Here is a 19,296-nt window from a genome sequence, read left to right as displayed (position 1 = left end):
ACAGAAAGGTCACTAAGAAAATCCAACCATGGAGCACAATCTTCAAGAAACTCATAGAACTATTACTTAAGATTAAAAAAAATGAAGTCTAGCTTCTTGAAGGCAAAATCTATAGAGAAAAACACAGGTCAGGCTGAATCAATACGAGCAGACCTGTTTTGATTCCAGGTCTCAAAGCTTTGATTAGAATTATCTTAACTTTCAAAGCTTTGACGTGGCTGGAAACCAAAACACCACTGGTGTTGGTCGGAATAATATATGAGGCTTTAGAAGCCTGAAAACATATAAATAAGTTGAATATCATTAGGGAATGCACTTCAGTATCATTTAAAACAACAAAGTGAGATATCAATTGATCTCTTTCACATAATGCCCAAAAATAGTGCCAGACTCTCTTATTTTAACGTTTTCCTCTTTAAATCTAAACATACAGCAGCATTATTTTTTCCTTGCATTGATTTTCTTTGTTGTCTTCATTCTGTTGGTGTGTGCAAGAAATGCAGCACAATATTGTAAATTCTGTTGCACATGCTATTAAGGTCTTCAATTTAAAAACACATTTTGCAAAGAGGATAGAAATAAGAATGCGCCTTCAACATTTACTCCAAACCTGCAGATATTTTGAGCCACTGACCTATTAATATTTACTGAAAATGACAGACTGATAACGTGCGAATGCAGCAGCTAAAATTCCAGTGCAGAGAGAGCAGGGTGCATGCCAGCAACTATCGCTGCTTCATAACATTCATACTTTAAACATTCTAAAACATCTGGCACTGATCAACTGAGCAAAAAAAAAAAAAAAAAGATTTGTAGACTTTTGTCTGAACTTTAGGTCTGTCTGAATTAAAGTGTCTCGAAATTCTTTTACGATTAAATATGTGAAGGTTTATATGAGAGATGATATTCTAAGTATATTCAGCAGTATTGTATGCTGACAACTAACCCATTAGGAGTGTAAAAAATATATATCTTGCTTTAAATAACAATGGCTATAGTAGTTAAAGCATTTAATCTAGGAACAGATACATTGTTTAGCCCTAGTTTTAACAGCAATATTGGTTGCATACCACCAAAAAACTTCATGCCAAATACTGCAAACCAATGCATTCTGGTTTTCTACGTATACCAGTGATATATTTAGTGATAATAACCTGTTTAATGTAGAATAAAAACCTTAAATATAAATCTAAATATAAATTATATGTAAATCTAAAGTTTTGGAAATGTTTTCGAATTACAAAGCAACCGCTGCTAACTTGTTCTGTGTCATAACACCAAATTTGGATGAACCCTTGTTGTTGATGGTAATATTACATTTTTTTTCTAGAAGCTGACTACAATGTCACGGTTCTGTGTTTGTCAAATATTGCTATATTAATATGTAAAGACATTTGATTTGACGATGTAATCACATTTTCCTAAAGTCATGCAGGCCTATTTAAAGCTCCAAGAATGTAATCTTTTCTACTGCACATTAACTGCACACTGTACAACCATAAGCTGCACAGCACAGTGACATCCAAAAGGCCCTTGAAAAAATAAGTACAGGACAAATTCTATTTATCTGAATGACGTCAGTAGAATGCTTGTTGAAAACTGGAACAATAAAAGTTCACCTTTAGTCTGATTGTGGTATCTGACACAGATCACATCAGAAGCCACAACAATCTGTTCTGCCTGCCCTTATCTGTGGCTAAGTCGTCTGGATGTCCGCTATCATCAATACACAGAGACATAGAGACAAGCGTCTGCCCAGGTCTCCTGTAACAGCTGACCTGTCCTCAATAGGTTCTCAGACTGTTCTGCAGACAGCTATGCGCCGTTTGCTCGGTGGTGGAGCTTATCACAATCAACACAGGAAATATAGAGCCACATAAAGCGGCCGCTGACACTTTAATTTGTCACCAGCGATGGGGTTTGTCAAACTATTCATGGAGTTCATCAGCCACCTGGCTGTATTTGCTCACTCAGTCGATGACTTTTCAGCCCACTTGAGAAATCTTCCCCCTCAACGACCTTGACGCTTCACCGTGGCATATTTCTCATGAGCAGGTGCTATGTTGCTTCGCAGCTCAAGACTATGTGCTGGGTACTGATGAAGCTGAATCTGTGCTCGATGTGGAAAATATAAATCCGGCAAATAACTGAGATGAACACTTAATGCAAAGCAGTGTCATGGTTGTTTTTCAAGGTTTTGGTTTTTTTGGGGAGGGGGGATGGGTGAGTAAGCCGAGCAACAACTGATAACAGTCAGGTAAATTCAAAGAATGACTTTCTGGAGTTCAAGGTGACCATTGTGGAAACCTCACCAGCTCCAACAAGAACGCTTTTGCTGCCATCATCAACAACACAAGGCATCATTAATTGAAATCCTCCTCTACACGGTAACCTGTAAAGCTTCTGTTTACAATATGAAACGCAATATTTACTTTTAGATCAAATTAACACAATGTGCTGCATTGGTACAGCAAAAAAATTCTATCACTGCTGTTACCAAATCTCATCCTTGAAGCACATCATAACTGAATCAATTGCAACTTTTGATTGGGACCCAAAGGTCCTGAGTTCAACTCCCACAGACTGCCACTCTGGGTCCCTGAGCAAGACCCATTAACCCCACACTGCTCCCTGTGTGCTGCACAGTGACAGCCCACTGCTCCCCAAGGGGATGGGTTAAATGCTGAGGTGAATTTCTCCAGTATGAGATAAATTAAGTTCAATTTCAATTTATTAGGTATAGCTGTTTAATTCCTAGTTAACACAAGTTTAATTTCAGTCAAAAGCAAGAGAGAAACTTTCTACATAAAGACATTTAGACCTTGGAAATGCAAACTGCTGTACTGTAGTTTATATAAAAAGGCCTTCGAGGAGAAGAAGAAGACTGATTCAAGGTGGCAGACTGCAGGTTACTTAAGCTTGCTAATGAAGCCTTTGTCAGGTCTTTTCAAATGACTAAATTGTATTTCTCATTTACTAGACAAATTTACACAACAGTAGTTATTATGTATAAAGTAATTCTATTATGGTAACAAAAATATATATATTTCAAGTTAACATATAAACAAGCATTTTGCTGAAACTTTACATTATGATGCTTTTGGAAATATACAAAATATACATAATAAAAATAAAAGTTCAGTCTTTCAAACATATGAAGTTATCACCATTAAAAGATGTGTTACAATAATGAATTATAATTAAATAAAACATTCTAAAAATGTATTGAATAAAATGAATTGATCTCTAACATTAGGTTAAAACTCAAGTTATGCTACAAAAAAAAAAACAAAGAAAATATCTCAGAATTATAATTCAAAAGTTTAGACAGTTTTATGAGAATCACCCAGCTACTCTTTAACCAAAGTATTAAAAATACAATTTCTGAATGCTGGTGAAGGTCATAGTCCAGGTCATAGTCAATTGTTTTTCAACTTTTTTGGAATAATTTCTGAATATAAAACATGTGCGTAACCTTGAAGCAGATGGAGAACAGCAGGAGACCAGATCGAATGCCACTCCTCTATCAGCTGAAAACATGAAACTGAAGGTAAAATTTACACAGGCACACCAAACCTTGACAACAGCAGATTGGAAAAATATAGCCTTGTGAAACGAGTCTTGATTTGCAACTTTCAAATGGGTCAGAGGTCAAGGTTTGGTGTAAACATGAAGGCCTGCTTCTGTGCTACTGTCTGGAATATGTTCTTGGCATGCTGTATGTCTCTCAGTACCAATTAAACCTAATTTAAATTCATAACTTTGGGAAATCCTGCTGCAATTACGTTTTAAACCATCAGGGGAGCACATTGTTATGTTTAACTTTGTGAAGGTTTAGAGCTGAAGACAAACTCAAGAGCCTAGTTGAGTTTGACAGTTGCAATAGTTTCTCTAAATATTAGCTGAATCAATACAACACACAAAACATTTTTTCTGAAGTGTGACTTTTGCAGCTTGAGTAAAGTTGACAGTATTTTGTCATTTTTTGGTTAACAAGCCATCATCGTGCAGTCTCAATACACATAAAGGACCTACAGCATAAACACAATCTCTTTAGCTCACATAGTTACTGTAACAGTTTGTGCCCTAAAATGTTCAAAGTTTATGGCCTAGTGGCTTTCCATAAACACAAAAAGAGCTACTTGACAAAATGGGAACACATCAAACTAACTATCGAACAATTTACATTAAAGGTTTCGACTGATACAGGTTTTTTTTAAAGACCATGCATATAGAGATTATTTTAACATCAGTCTAGCTGATCCATGATATGTCCTGCCATTTTTTTGGGGAGGACATATCATTATTCTTCCATTTACATGGATAAATCAAACAAAAGATGAACAATTTATAGCAAATTGAGGGGCAGCAACACATGCATTTCAAACAATCTTGAGGCATGGTTTCAGAATGCACTAATGAATCGGTGAACATGTGCGCATATCAGCCGGCACGATACAAGAAAAAAATCCAAATATACTTTAAAAATAGCCAGACGGTGTATCGGTCTATCTTTATTATGCTTTACAGCTTTCAAGAAAAATTGTCTAAGGAGATCAACAACAAGATTTGGGCACAATAAAAATGATAAGTATCTTTAAAGTACATTAGGTAAAAGATGGCCTCTACTTGAACATCATCTTTCTGTGACAGAAGAAAACAAGTAAAAAGACAAGAAAAGAAAATGCTTGCATTCAATAATGTGGCATCCCTCCACAAATGGAATGAGATGATTCTCTTTAATCTCTGTGATTTAATTTCTTTACTTCTGTCCAAGTGATTTGCTACTGCAGATGTCTTCTTTCTATGCTTAAGCCCTGCAGCCATATGCTCCAACTGCACAGGCAGTGAGACGAAGGGCTTTTAATCAGTCTTCTCAATGATGGAGCACATTCTGTCATTAGAAGACACAAAGCTTTGAGGCTTGTTTGATTCTCTAAGTTCCAAGTATTTCAACTGAAGCACAGTCCTATAATTCAGTGCACTGTGTACCCAGCATTTTGGCTTTCCCATATAAGGTGGTTGTAAACATAATGTTCACCACATTCACACCATTTTTAATTTGGTTTTATAGAACTCTGTTCTACAAGAACTAATAAATTAATTATTGAATTGTTTTCTGGGAAAGGAAACAAATTCTGCACCAAATAAATAATTACATTTATTTTTCTCTTCATAAACAGAATAATGCATGAAGTGTTTATTTAAGGTTCTTTGGAACAAAAAGATAGCTACTCTAACAAACAGCCTTTTATTTTACATTGTAGTTTTTAGACCAATTCTTGTCCTTTCTATCCAACTGGATGACAAATAAATAAAAATAGAAAATATATTGTTTCATTTTGGCCTGCATATGGAAGCACACAGCATCAAGCTGTGCACAAGGCAAACAATTCCTCCATCTCAAGCAGCATATCGGATTTCAACCAACTGTCCAAACAGATGAGTTTTGATGTGGACCGGAGTTATATAAAGGTTGATGACACTGTGTATTACCAGGCAAATGAGAACCTGAATATCATCAATATGTAAATGATCTAAAAGACTTCAAAGTTTCCTCTCACACCACTGTAAATGTACTGAATCCAAGAAAAAAAACATATCATTCAAACTATTTTGTCGGCTGAATGCTGAAAGTAAATGGAAATTTTTCAAAGAGCACCTATGACCTTTACAAATCGATACAAGTGCTGGAATATTATATTTAGTATTAATGAAAAAAATTTCAGTCAATTACAAAGTGATTTTAATTTTTCTAAATAAAAGCAGGAAATATATACACACATTTTGAAATGCATTTATTACAGTGTCTGTTGTACAATTTTTTTTTGAAAGACATTTTTATTTCAATTCAATTCAAATTAGTTTATTTATATAGCGCCAATTTACAGCACATGTAATCTCAAGGAACTTTACAATTCACCAGATCATGCAGTCAAATTGATTCAAAGTTTTCTATCCAAGAAAAACCAGCTGATTGCATCGACTCATTGACTCGAAGGAAAACCCTCAGAGGCAATATGTTTCAGAATATATTCACTTCTGTTCACCTTCCTGCTTTTTTAAGCAGTAAAGTTAGTGTCCCATTTAAAAATAAATCCTGTTTTTATCCTTTGCTATTCAAAAGTAAAATACATTTCCATAATATTCAGACAAACATTGAAATTAGATCTTGTTGTTTATGACCTTTATTTATTTAAAAACAGGAAAGAAATGACTGTTGACCCTTAACTCATTTAAATAGTAATTGTAAACAGTCTGGAGTTAAGCACTGGAGGGTTGCAGGCCAAGTAATCCTTGTCTCATTATTTAAATTGAATAAATGTTTCAGAAGAAAAAGGATTAAATTGTTCAGAGATGTGAGATTTGAGTGAAAAGTTAACTGCAGCGCCCATCCACAGCTCTTGAATCATGTTTTAGACACAGATGTTTGGCTGTTTGGTGTGTAGCTATGATTGCTGACACTGAAGACCCAGTTTTACTCTTTTGGCAGGGCTTCATTCCTTTCACAGGGGTTGATTTATTTAAACTCAGCTGCGGATTTGGTATAAACTCTGCGGTCTGGAAGCTTTTTGTTTCAGTATGAATACAGAGAATGTGAATACTACCGCTGGCTATTGGGTAAAACGCCTGCAGATTTTTTTATGCTTACAGTGAAAAATCTGTTAGAACATTTGGCCTTTTTTTGATCCTCAAGCAGAGACATGTAAGCATAACTGTGTATGCTTATCAGACTGGCTTCTGCTTGGCATGTTTGAGGTAGAGTTCCAATAGAAGCTCAATTAATTCAGTTTTTCTCCTTAAGGATTAATTGATACAAACATAAAAATACCAGTAAAACCTGAAAAAAGGTACAAGAAAAATATCCAGTAGTAGATAAATCCCAAAACCTATCAGAAAGATTATCAAGAGCATTCCAAATAGGTAAATATTAAAGAAGCTGTGACTCATCTGGGGGTGAAGAAAGTCATCAGTTCTACATATATTGCTGCAAAAATTCAGAGCATCACAGATCTTTGCATCAATGTCCCTGCATTGGGCTCTAGGCTCAATGCTAACTATACGAAAATGCAAAAGTTAAACCACTAGTAAAGACACCCAGGCTTAGTAATTACATCTTACCTTTTTAAATTTTTCAAGGTGTCAAACTTTTACTTTCAAATTTGACAAGGAGAACCTTTGGTGTTAGAGAATTTTCAAAATAGCAAACAAAATGTTTCAATTGGTATTCAGTTCGGAAAGAAAAAAATAAACATACCAAGTAAGATGAGTGTTGACCTGAATGAGTCAAGATGGATAATTATGAGAAATAACACAAATCTGAGTTGCTTATACCTGCAGTAAGTAAAACCGAAACAGTGAGAATTAGATTTTGGAGTTAAAAAACTCTCCATCAAATTAAAAAAGTGCTTTTTACTCACAAAGTAGTTTTTGAAGGGATTGTTAAGCAATTTCCATCAGACTAAATGCTTCCAAGCTGTTAAGAATAGTGGAGATTTCTGCTGTAGCATTGGGTAACCCTTTCTGTCAGACACTGATAATTTTGTGGCATTATGGACTTCTTAAATTACCCAGGCCTATGGTGTCCAACATAAAAATGAAAATGGATCTTTATTGTTCTATTGACAGGCTGAGGAAAAGAACATTTGCAAACTCAGCATACAAAATATTTCATCACAAATAATTACTTTATTAGTATTTAAAATACTAGGCTTACCTGATAAGAGAAAAATATTCTGTATGATGCTTCTTTGTACAATTAATATGGGAAAACGAGACTGTTCATTTGGCAAAAAGGGGGTTAAGCAAAGCATCAGCAGGGATGCTAATAATTTTATAGTGTGATCTAGAGATCTTTAGCAATATGAAGTCTAAAGTTTAACTTTTGCATTGCGCAAATAACTCTTTGGTGGCAGTCTATGGTGATTTTAGATTCCATTAGCGTAGTTGAAAAAACAAACTCATGCATTTCTGAAGAAAACCCAACTGGGAAGCACTTCCACATCCCCAGGACTCAGCCTAATGAGCAATGGCACTCCATGTCAGACAAACTATGATCTAACTAAAAATCATGTTGCAGTGAAAAACATCCAGGGGGACTCAAGTCAAGTCTCACTAAAGCCCCGAGGGTAAACTTTGTTAAAGAAAAGAAGTTCTGTAAATAGAACAGCCTGCAAACATGTACAGCTTGCTGTCATCAACAGAATACCAATAATGCTATGCATCTATCGCAAGTTATATATTAGAGCTCCCAGAGTCCCAGAAGTATGCCATTAGTCTAAGCTTTGTCTCTCTGTGAAATCCCTCAGCATGTTTTCAGTTTTCTGAGCGGATCCAAGCGAAGACCCTCTGACAGCAAACTTGCGCCTCCACTGCTCATATCATTGATACTAATGGGGCCATGTGTAGGATAGGGTGGCATGCGGATCATAGGGGTGTGCTGTGTGGGTTCGCACAAAGTAACCAAAGTCAGGATTACACAAGTGGAGCATGTGTGTTTTCTCTGCGGCACAAAGATCAATTCATGTCGCTGCAGCAAATGGTATGACAACCAGTCTCCTCCCAAACACCATCTGCCTCCTCTGTGCCAATTTGTCACAGCACATCCAAGTGTGGCAGTGCCCTCATTTAACATTAAACATGAGCATGACTTGGGGAAAAAAAATGTGGAGAAAAAGACTAAAAAGAAAATAAGGGCAGAGGCAAAGACACAAGCCTTTTAAGTAACCAGTGAGAAAGGTCAGTGCAAGTGAAAAATACACAGGGGACACAAGTATAATGAAGTAGCATCTAAAGGACTCCAGTGTGTAACAGATACACGAGAGAATCTGGGTTTAAAGTTGGATCAAAACTTCAGCTGTGTGTTTTTTTACTGAAAAGCTGTTAAGCCAAAACAAAAATATTCATAATTTAGACTGAACTAAAAAACAAGTCAGCTGCATTCAAACCAAGGCTCGAAATTAAAGACATTTTTCTTTAACCTGACTGAAAATCCAGGTGGAGAAATATGTATCGTGCAGATATTAAAATAAAAAATAAAAAAAATAGAAACCTGAGGTCAATAAACTGCTTTATAATCAAACAAATCAGTAGGTTTAAAAGTTTATCAAAGTTCATCTGTAAATCTGGCAACATTGGAACAGAAGCCGTTTTATTTTATTTTTTTCAAAAAGCTGCTTTATGTTTTGATGATCTACACAAAGAGCTTTTCAGCTTTTTCCTGGCATGTGGGCATTGAGCAAATGTTCATACATCAAAACTAAGCTTCTTCCTCAGCGGCAGCAACATAGTGCCTGCATTATTAAGTGAGTGGGTGACAAGATATGAAAGCAATGCCCTTCATTCTTTTTGCCTCCCTCTCCTCTTCTCCAGCATTTGGCAGAAGAACACCTCCATTCAACTCAGTGGTCTGATCGCGTTTCATGCTTGTGCACCCTCACTGACTGCCATTCTGTCCCATTCAACCTGCATTGATGCATCACTGGTCCCGACACTGGGGGCCCTCATGCCACCCCGATGTCAGAGATGCAGCTCAATAACAAAACCTTATTCTCAAACAGTCAATCCGCCATCAGCAGAGATATTTACCTGCTGTCAGCAGAGTGCATTGCCACCATGGTGGGCTTCTTTTAATTTTGACTGAGGCAGTATACTCCACATTGGTCCCGAGCTGCACGTGTGCACAGCCAGCCAAAAGAGGGGATCACAGAACAGTGAAGCTTTGAAAAGCCAACTTGAATAGAGAGAACCAGAACCCAATGTGAACATTCAGCAAGTGAAAATATGAGCTTATAAGGACGACACTGAAGTTAACCCTCCTGTTTTGTTTTTTGTTTGCCTTTGGGTCAATCTAGAACAATATCAGAACCTGAACAGGCTACACAATAAGGAAAAACACTGCAGCCATTAGCTGAAACACTGCTATGCTTTCACTCCCACGCACAAATTTTTTTTAATTTACCTTCATTTGCCAGAATTACGGCTGTGGGAAACAGAAGCAGATACAACCTCCTCTGCAGTTATTGGAAAGCGGTAAAGCTGGGCAGAAGGCTTTGATATAAATAGTGATGTTGCATTTTGCTGATATGATTAAACTCTTTACCGAAATCCTACAACAGACAGTTTTAAACATGTTTTCGGAATTATCCTTATAATGACATCTGGTGGAAAAATAAACTCACCTGTGCAATTACTGTAAAAAAAAAACATTTGATACGCTGTGCAATAACCTGTGCCTTCACCTACAGTATAAAAGCCCTCACATATTTCAGTTACCTCACTTAAACTATTTATCGATTTAACAAACCAAAAACCACACTTTACATACAACCACTTTACTGTACACAAGGTACTGTATATATAAATCACCTTAAATCTCTCCTTTACTTTTTTACCATCCACTGTATATATCTGAATGCACTGTACATTACCCACCTTTTCCTTTTTTGTACACATCCTGTTGTTTATAAGAGCTGATGTTAAAAGTGAATTTCCCCATTATGAGATCAATAAAGTTCTATCTAATCTAAGATTCTTGTAGACCTCTCAGCTTTAACAGTTTTAAAAGATGGCTTGTAGTGTTAAATAAGTTTAAATAGACTTAAGGCACTAATAGAAAAGTCAAATGCTAAAAATTGTTATGTGGAAAAAGCACAAACAGTAGAAAAACAAAAGGACAAAATATTTGACATTTAATCTACATTGCAAGAGGAGAAAAGAAGGTCATGTGATCTTACAGTTTTGTCACGTCCTATGATCCAACAATCTCTGCTCCTCCTACTTCTCCAAAGTAACAATCTCTCTTGCTGCGTGAAGGACGAACGTAGCGAGGTCGGTGGGCCGTCAAACACAAAACCCTCCTTTAGAGGATCCCCCTCCAAGAAGGCTCAGTCTTCAGCAAACTTCCTGTGAAAGCAAACAGAAACCTGCATGAGAATGCACAATAAGAACAGCTGCACACATACCTGCTGCTTAGGGGGTCTGTTTCTTTTGTCTAAATGGGGGCTAGCGACCCACAGAGGCCCAATGAAGAGGGGCTTATATCTTGGTGTAATCTCCTCAGTCACTGGACTGTCATAACATCACGGCTAGCACAAGCAGAGAGGCCATAAAGAGAGCCAGATGTGCTGGGATGAGCTGGATTAAAGGCCCAACTTTGCGATGACGGTAAAGGAGCTGAGGATTTTTATGGTTCACTAGGACTTTGGGGTAATGTCTGAGTAGTTTGCTTGTTTCTCTGGATGAGTCAATTTGTAAGAACATACAAAGCCTAAGATCCTAACAACAAATAGGTTGAATGTTCCAACTTATATATTCCACAAACCCAAAGCTCTGCTGAAACTCCCAAGACTGTCAGCGATTGAACTGGAGACCAAATGCTGCACCCGGTATGAGATGCCGATGCTACTGTTAAACAAAGGGTACATTCTCTCTACCTTGTTTTTGTAACTGACACTATGCAGGTTTGTTCATGCAAGATATAGAAGCTGATATGCTGCAGGAAACTTGCTGCAAAACAAAAACAGTGTTATCAGAAAACTGTGTAGGTGTAAATATTCTTAGTCATCCAGATATAGTGCAACAAGGTGAGTAGATCTCCTTTCCGGGTCCATTAAGAGGGGCTGCAAAAACCATGAACAGGTTGTGCTTTCTGGCATTCAAGCATGTAGGGCTTTTGACCTATGTTTAGTTTCAAATAGCACAGATTCTGTGTTACACTACCTGCACTGGCATCCTTTACTTAGCCTCCCACCAAAACACAAAACCACATCATATAAAAAGAGTAATATTGTGACTGATGAACTTCCTGTGAATTCATTATTGGATTTCAGCAATTCCCACCGCACCCACCACGATACCCCACACATGGTAAAGCAGTTTATGACGATAATGGCTGAGTAATGGTGACTATGGCTTTCCAGTAACTAACAAAGCCTCTAAAAAGCCTTTCCCCCCCTTTTTCCCCCCCTGATCCACATTTTTTCTCCTACCACCACAGATTACTCAACTTAAGGGAGGAAGCATCCTCACTGTGGAGCAATTCCCTTCTACCTTAGCCATGGATCAAGCATGTCCACTGACCAACTCACACAGCGCAGCCGATGAGCTGCTGTCTAAATCCCTCCTGAATGAGGCAGCCAACTGCAGCTGGTGTGAGCCGAACACACCCGCTCACTCACATCATTGCACCATAAAGCCACTGAAGGCCTATAAATTTTTAACACCCCCAGACTCCCTGTAAATTAAGCAAAGCTGTGTGACACCTTCAACATGACGGTTTGCAGTGACTTAACCTGTCTGCTGAAAAACTGGAGGGGAGCCAGTGGCTGGCTGGTGGACATGTGACGGTCATTGTGTCAAATTAGGAAATGTCTTATAAATACAAAGCATACCATAAAGTGAAATATGTCCATCTATAAAGACATATAAAGTGTTTATTTAAAAAGATCTTTAAGATCAATACCTCTCATAATTGACAGCAAATCTGCTACCAAGGTTTATCTGAATAGAAATGTGAATCAAAGAAATAAACTGTCATTAATTAGAGATTGAAAAATGCTTTAAAAACTAAAGTTAGTACCTTATTCATACTATTTTCTTGCATTTCAACAATCTTTGGATAAATATTGGTCAGGAAAGAAACGTCTTGATGAAAATCTAAGCTTCAATTTATTTATGGTATAGATGGAGACCTGTTTACATCAATGGGTATGCCAAATTTATCCAACCAGATTCAGAAAATAAGTTTAATTTAAATAAAAATCAACTTAAATTAATACGCAACTGGTTTTAAAAGAGGGTTATGAATTAGTGCAACTATGCGTTAAATGAGTGAGCTGGGACTTGATCTTTGATTCAATTAATTGCATTCATAAAGCACAAATTCAAAAGAAGGTCATTTAGAAAATCAATTAAACATACAGATACATTGGTTAAAAGTTTTGTAACCAAGAAAACTCAACATGTCAGTCAGTCAGTGAAAACTCCCCTTAAACAGGGAAAAAAGTCTCTAACAAAGGCATGCCCAAAAAAACGGTTCCAGAGGGCTGCTGTCCTGCAGGTTTCAACAGAGCCGATTTTAATTGACTGCTGATTAACAGACTTTCTGCAGGACAGCGGCCCTCAAGGGCCGACTTTGGGAATGCCTGCTCTAATAGAACCGGGCTTAATGTGAACATCCATCTGCAGCAACTCACTGGGGGTTTACCACCCAGGACTTGCACACAAGGTCAATTTCATGTTTGTTTTATAAACCTGCATTCTATTGAGATAAGAATATTTTCTTGCTTAGCTATTAAATGAATAAAAAATACACGTCCAGACGCAAATAAATAATTTACACATTGAAACTTCTAAAGAGACAATAACTTATCAAGCTACCCTGGTAACGAACCAGTTTAACTGAAGTTTGAAGAAATGTTTATTTTCCAATTACAAATGTTACAACAGTATAAAATAAATAAATAATAATAAAAAACTACTTTCATAAATACCCTACATACTTGGTTATGGCATAGATGTGCATAGACTTGCCTTTGAAATCCCAAAAAGATGCAAAACATTTTTAAACAGTCACAAAAATCTTTCATATATGTAAAATGAGTTTAGATATCAAGACATAAGATACTCCTTTCAAAGGTCGAAGCTGCTCCTCGTTAATAAAGTTTAAGCAATTCCCCAAAACAGTGTGCTAACAAAAACAACATGTGGAGCGGATAATCAACAAGACTAAGTGCCACTGGCATACAGGGCAGATAAATTACTGTCAGCAGATGTGGCTATAGAGGACACCGAATTAAGAGGGCCCTCAGCCTAAGTCTGTTGCTTGGCTCAGACGTTCTCCACTCCGGCCTGTGGAGGCATCTAGTATTGATTACATGAAATGAGATCAGCAGGTGGGATTATTATCAAGCACTGCAACTTTAGCTACTAAAGCTATTAGATGAGGTGCTTGGAATTCATAGGAGATGAAGGATAATGCTGTTCTGCTGCCACACTGTGATCACTGCACCCTTGTGTTAGTGAGATTCTATAATTCCTAATCTCATTGTCAAGAAATAGTCCCACAGAGGGCATCTCTTATCCTGCTGTAATAGTTTTGAAGCCAGGCACATTTGCTTAATGAGCGTTTTGGAGCCCGACATTCCCATCAATACCACCTCTAAAAAAACAATCAACTCCTTCAAACATTACCCTAAGATACCCCCCAGGACTCCTGGTCTCACTTTCAAGAGTTTTGTGTCAATTTGATTTCTTTCTTGGAGCAAAGTTGGCAAAGCAATTTCTATCCAAAAATTATTCTAATTTTGAAACTAATCTGTAGTAGAGCAGCCAAACCCGCCCCATTTCTACACCTACCACTTAGTGGATATTTCCCTACAGTCCTCACAGAGCTCGATGGGTAGCGGTCATGATCAATGGCCCCCTAACATTAGGCGTCGTGGGGGCCTTGGGCTCCAGAAATGGAAGTATTAATAATGCAGAGTCAAGATCTGTCATATCCTCCACTAGCACAGAAGAGGCAAGAGGCCAATGGCTGATTGATAACTAATTAGATTAATTGCCATCTTTTAGAAGAGAGGAGAAATTGGAGCAGTAATAATCAGGAGGGTTGAAGAGACTTACCAAAGGAAAATAATGCTCCTACTCTTCTAAAAATAGAAATGTTCATCTTGGAAGCAGATAAATGTACAAACTAGGAAAAGAGGATTTGTAACAATAAAATAGGAATTCAATTAAAGACCAAACAACAACACAGGTCTAAAAGAAAATATCTAACAAATTATCCAAGTCCCTCCAGGGCTTCCTCCACAACATACCTGTAAACTAAAAACAACATTCGTGTTATTCGCTGGTGTTTTCATTTGAGACAATTTTCCTCCTACTATTCCCCTATGTGTCTTGTTTGCCATTACAATCCAGAAAACAAAGGACCCAGAGATGCACAGAAAGCTCGGGCTCAATTTATTCTCCACACTTTGCTTTATACAAAACTAATAAAGACTTCACATCAAAGCTGCAGAGGCTACATATGATTCAGTTGAAAGAAGGATTGGGCAACGCGGTGGAGTAAATGCATAATGATTTACGCTTATGCTTTTCAAATAGCAACATTCTTTTTGTACTGAAAAAGTATCAACCAGAACTAAAACTTCCTCACATCAGCAGCATTATACCGGCCTCTCCATCAGCCCAAACAGATTCATTTGGAATTATTTTTATTAAACTAAAAAACATGATGAAGAATAATCATTAGAACCAAATATTTTTATATGTTATTAGATGTATACTTAGTTTATTCGTTGTATTGTTTTATTTTCATTTTATAAATTTATTGGACCATGAGTCCAGAATAAAGTCTATCTATCCATCCATCCATCCATCCATCCATCCATCCATCCATCCATCCATCCATCCATCCATTATAATCAGTTACTTTAAACAGAATTGAATACTGAAATAAAATGCAGGTGTTTATGCATTCATGTTATACTTTGAATCTTTAAATAACACATTAAAAATAGAATGTTTTTCCATTTTAAAATCAATTTTTTTTTTTTAATTGGAGAACAACTATCTTTCAGTTTGGTATATAGACTATTTCCTGACCTAATTTTTTAAAATTATTTTTATAAAACACTTCAAATGACCGTTTGTTTTCGTTCTTTTTTTATGGCTTAATAAGAGCAGTGGGATTTAGATGACCTGCAAGGCAAGGTTTGAATGGCGACAAAGCATTTTTCATGCACATATCAAGGTGCTCATTTTGAGCCTGGATCGATATTTATTTTTGATTATATCATGGTGGAGAATCCTGCTTCACAGCAGTAAGTTGAGCCAAACATACTCTAAATGTGGAGGGTCATCTTTAAGCACGCCATTTCACTTTTCTTTCACTAGTTCCCCGTGCTTCTTCCAGCAGTCCATGCTTTCTCTGCTTTCTTTTTCTCATCGTCTTCTCCTTCTTTCCCATCGCATGGCTTGCCATAGGTTAACCAACTGTGTCTAAAAGTAGCTAACACCAGCAACCCAGACTGACAGCTCATTGGCTAATTTGTATCATGTGCAGACTGGAGCCAAACGCTACGAATGACTTAACCGTACAAACAGGAGAAGCGGACAAGTGACGTTTAGACACTGTCGTCAGCCAACATGCAGTGATTTAAAAATGCTTGAAATCAGGTTGGGTCCGGATTGCCCAGCAAGTGGGTCCGGATCCAGACCCTGTCCACTAATCCGTGACCTCCGATATATAATGACAATCTTTGCTAAGGAGTTTTAAAGTCTATGACATTGGAAAGGTCAAATAGTGGTGCTTCAATTTCCACAGCATACAAAATATTTTTTAGCACCTTGCACTTGTCTGTAAGATCTAGTCTGCATTAGAAATAAAATGAGAAAGAACCTAAAACATATTTCACAGGTCATGATAATGGTCAAATGTATTATGAGTCAAGCATCTCCACAATTCCAGCAGATTCAATGTGGAACACCAAGATATTAAAAGAGCTATTAGTGAATTAGTGTTTCAAATCAAATCAAATTTTTACAGTAAATTTCTTATGTTTTGCTCCTTTAAGTTATTGTTTGACATTTAACACTTTTAGGTTTATTCATTGTAAAAATAAATATCAAGGACAACAGGTTACAACAAACTGACAGGCTGCAATGAGATGAAGGAATTTACTGCTTTACCATTTCTTTCTGGTAGACAGGCATGTTTTATTTTTTTTAAATAGCGTTTACGTGCAGTTTCATTTTTAACTTTTTAACCAGGGTGTTATTTTATTTTTTAATTTTTTTGCTTTTTGTTTTCATATGTCCTACGGGCAAAAAAGAGGAGACAATGCAGAGACAATGGCTTGCAAGAATTGTATGAGCCTTCTGATAACAGGTAATTGTTTTGTCAGCTTTTTGTTACAGATATAAAGTAGTTTGCATATTTTCATTGTTCTTTTTTACTCTTAGCGCTAATTTGATAAGCTGAATTCAATACCAACAGCCGACCTGAAGCTGAAAGGCAGCTTGCGGCTTTCCCATCAATGACTGCATCCAAGGGCATTCAGCTACTTCCGTAGAAAAATAAAGGGTGTGCAGCTGAAGCAATATGAAGCCAAATAATAGTATAAACCTGTAGATTTGAACAGTAATTACTTTCAAAACCTGTAAGATTTTTATGTATCTTTTTACCAACCTAATGTTCTATTAATGACATTTTCAAACTTACACAAGTAAAGAAAACTTGTTCCATTTGAATTCAAATGAATCTGAAAATGTATGTAGCATATGAAGAATGAAGGACCATTTCCTTGTAAAAAAAATAAACAATGAATGTGCCATAAAGAAGTATGTATTTTATTAATTTGGTTTGTTGGAAGATGTGCGTTTGAGTAAAGACATGGTACCTTTAATAAAATTTTTATTTGTTTAACAGGACTTTCGTGTGCGGGGGTTGTAAGGTCTATGTGCTTCACTTGTAACATGAAACGATTGATAAATATCTTTTCTTCTGAGACTGAATTACATTTTTATCTCCATAAATGCCCCCAAAAAAAAAAAAATGTGAAAACCCCAAAGTATGTTTCCATTTACTCCGGGAGGTTGAGGCTTGGGGGGGGAGCAGGCATGTGAGCAAGTGTTTCAGACTAACTGCCATATTGGTGTGACTGCACTTAATGCACACCCACACTAAACATAAACAGCCTCACAGTATGAATGGGTAATGAATTACAAATAGGGAGCAGCTTCATATGTTGTAAACTGCCACATCAGCAGCAGTGATTCGTACCATGCTCTGCTGCTTTCAGAACTCTAAGGAGGGAAGCGTCCCATATATCTGACTTATAGAAGATAAAACTAATCATTTATTGTAAAGAAAAGTGCAGATGACAAACAGCTGGCTTTGTTTTAAACTAAAAGCAAATGAAATATTTCACATTTCTAGCAAGTAGAGTGCAGCTGATGTATTTCACCAATGTAAAGCACAGAGAGACTCCTCTTTATCTCTAAGTTAGACATTGTGATGGTTTTTCACTGTTTTGATCCTATAAATGATTCCTTGAGGGGCCGTCAGCATTAAGTAGACTGTTGGACCCAATAATTATTCCATTCTCTAATGCTTCTGGGAGGCTTTTCTGAGACGGCCCCTCACAGCTGACAAAGTTCATCTCATACTTGGCTCCACTGGTTTTGTAGTCTTGTTGAGCTGCCGCGACTGGAATCTGTTGGCACATTGTCCCCAGGGACAATCCAGCCAACATAGCCATCTCCTTGTCAAACTGTCAAAAGCTGCCAATGACCTTTAAATGCCTTCATAAATTCTGCAGAACAAAAATGTATCACTCCAGATCTTTAAAGGAAGGCATTGTAGAGCATTTATGCATCTATAAAAGGTCAGAAATTACTGGAATTTTTGTTATCCAACTGTAGGTGTTGATGCCTCTTCAAATAGAGAGAAAAAAAGGACATCTTTCAGTTGCAAATGCAAATGGTACAATATCAAAATATTGAGTTTATAGAGTTTTTATTTGTGGCTGGACATGTTTGGTCTGTACACACTTCTCCTTCCTTTCTCCTTCTTCGAGCCCTAGGCTACATGTAGCCGCCTCCTCTCTGCCCCAGAGGCTCTCTGCGCTGAAGACATGCTGTGCTAATTGAAAGCGACCCTGACTCGTCCTTTTTCCAAACCACTCTAGCTGATGTCCTGTGGTTTTATCTCCGCCGGAGGTTGACAACTGGCGTTTCAGCTGCGAGGCTATACTGTGCGAACCTTGGCCTAACTGTGTTGGCCTCTAACCCGTCTCCCTCTACAAACACAAGGCCAAAGACCAGCAGAGCAGGAAGAAAATGCAGATTTGCACCTTTTGTTAAAGCACTTTCTTAAGTGATACTAAAAACACATAGCCTTTAATTTGACTGTATGAAATCCAATGAGAAATCTATGTTAAAAAAAAAACAAATGGGGGCATAGCATTTTAGTTAAAAGCTTAATCCTGGTCAGATCAAAGCAAGCTGTTTTTCTCTGTGCTTCCCTTTTCCCTCAGATGTAACACCAGCTATTATGTACACAATGCTTTGTTTTCAGTATCCATAAAATGAGATCTTTGCCTTTGAGTGCATTTTAAAACTGGTTTTAAGGAAAATGACTTCTTGCTCACAGAGTGGCCTTTCAGCTCATGTTGGTAAAAATCTGGTTTAATTTTGGATATTAAAGTTTCTATATCATTTGTTTTTAAGGATTTCAAAGTCAGTAAGTGTTTTTGTTCCTTAAACCCCAACAAAAAATACTTGCTTTCT

The 19,296-nt window shown here is 37.1% G+C and overlaps 1 protein-coding gene across 7 annotated transcripts in view; it reads right to left on the bottom strand.

Moving 5' to 3' along the window:
- Positions 1 to 19,296, bottom strand: part of sema6e (sema domain, transmembrane domain (TM), and cytoplasmic domain, (semaphorin) 6E) — a 200,590-nt gene that overhangs the window by 105,022 nt on the left and 76,272 nt on the right. For all 7 annotated transcript variants that reach the window (XM_038282462.1, XM_038282461.1, XM_038282460.1 and 4 more), the window contains one exon: positions 10,737 to 10,905. The gene's annotated coding sequence lies outside the window, so the exon portion shown is untranslated. The remainder of the gene's footprint in view (positions 1 to 10,736; positions 10,906 to 19,296) is intronic.

This window comes from Cyprinodon tularosa, unplaced genomic scaffold (genome assembly GCF_016077235.1).
Source record: "Cyprinodon tularosa strain WSP-4 unplaced genomic scaffold, ASM1607723v1 ctg183, whole genome shotgun sequence".
In the NCBI taxonomy this organism is placed as follows: Eukaryota; Metazoa; Chordata; class Actinopteri; order Cyprinodontiformes; family Cyprinodontidae; genus Cyprinodon; species Cyprinodon tularosa.
The sequence above is the reverse complement of the archived record's forward strand: the minus strand, read 5'-3'. Positions and strand labels throughout refer to the sequence as shown.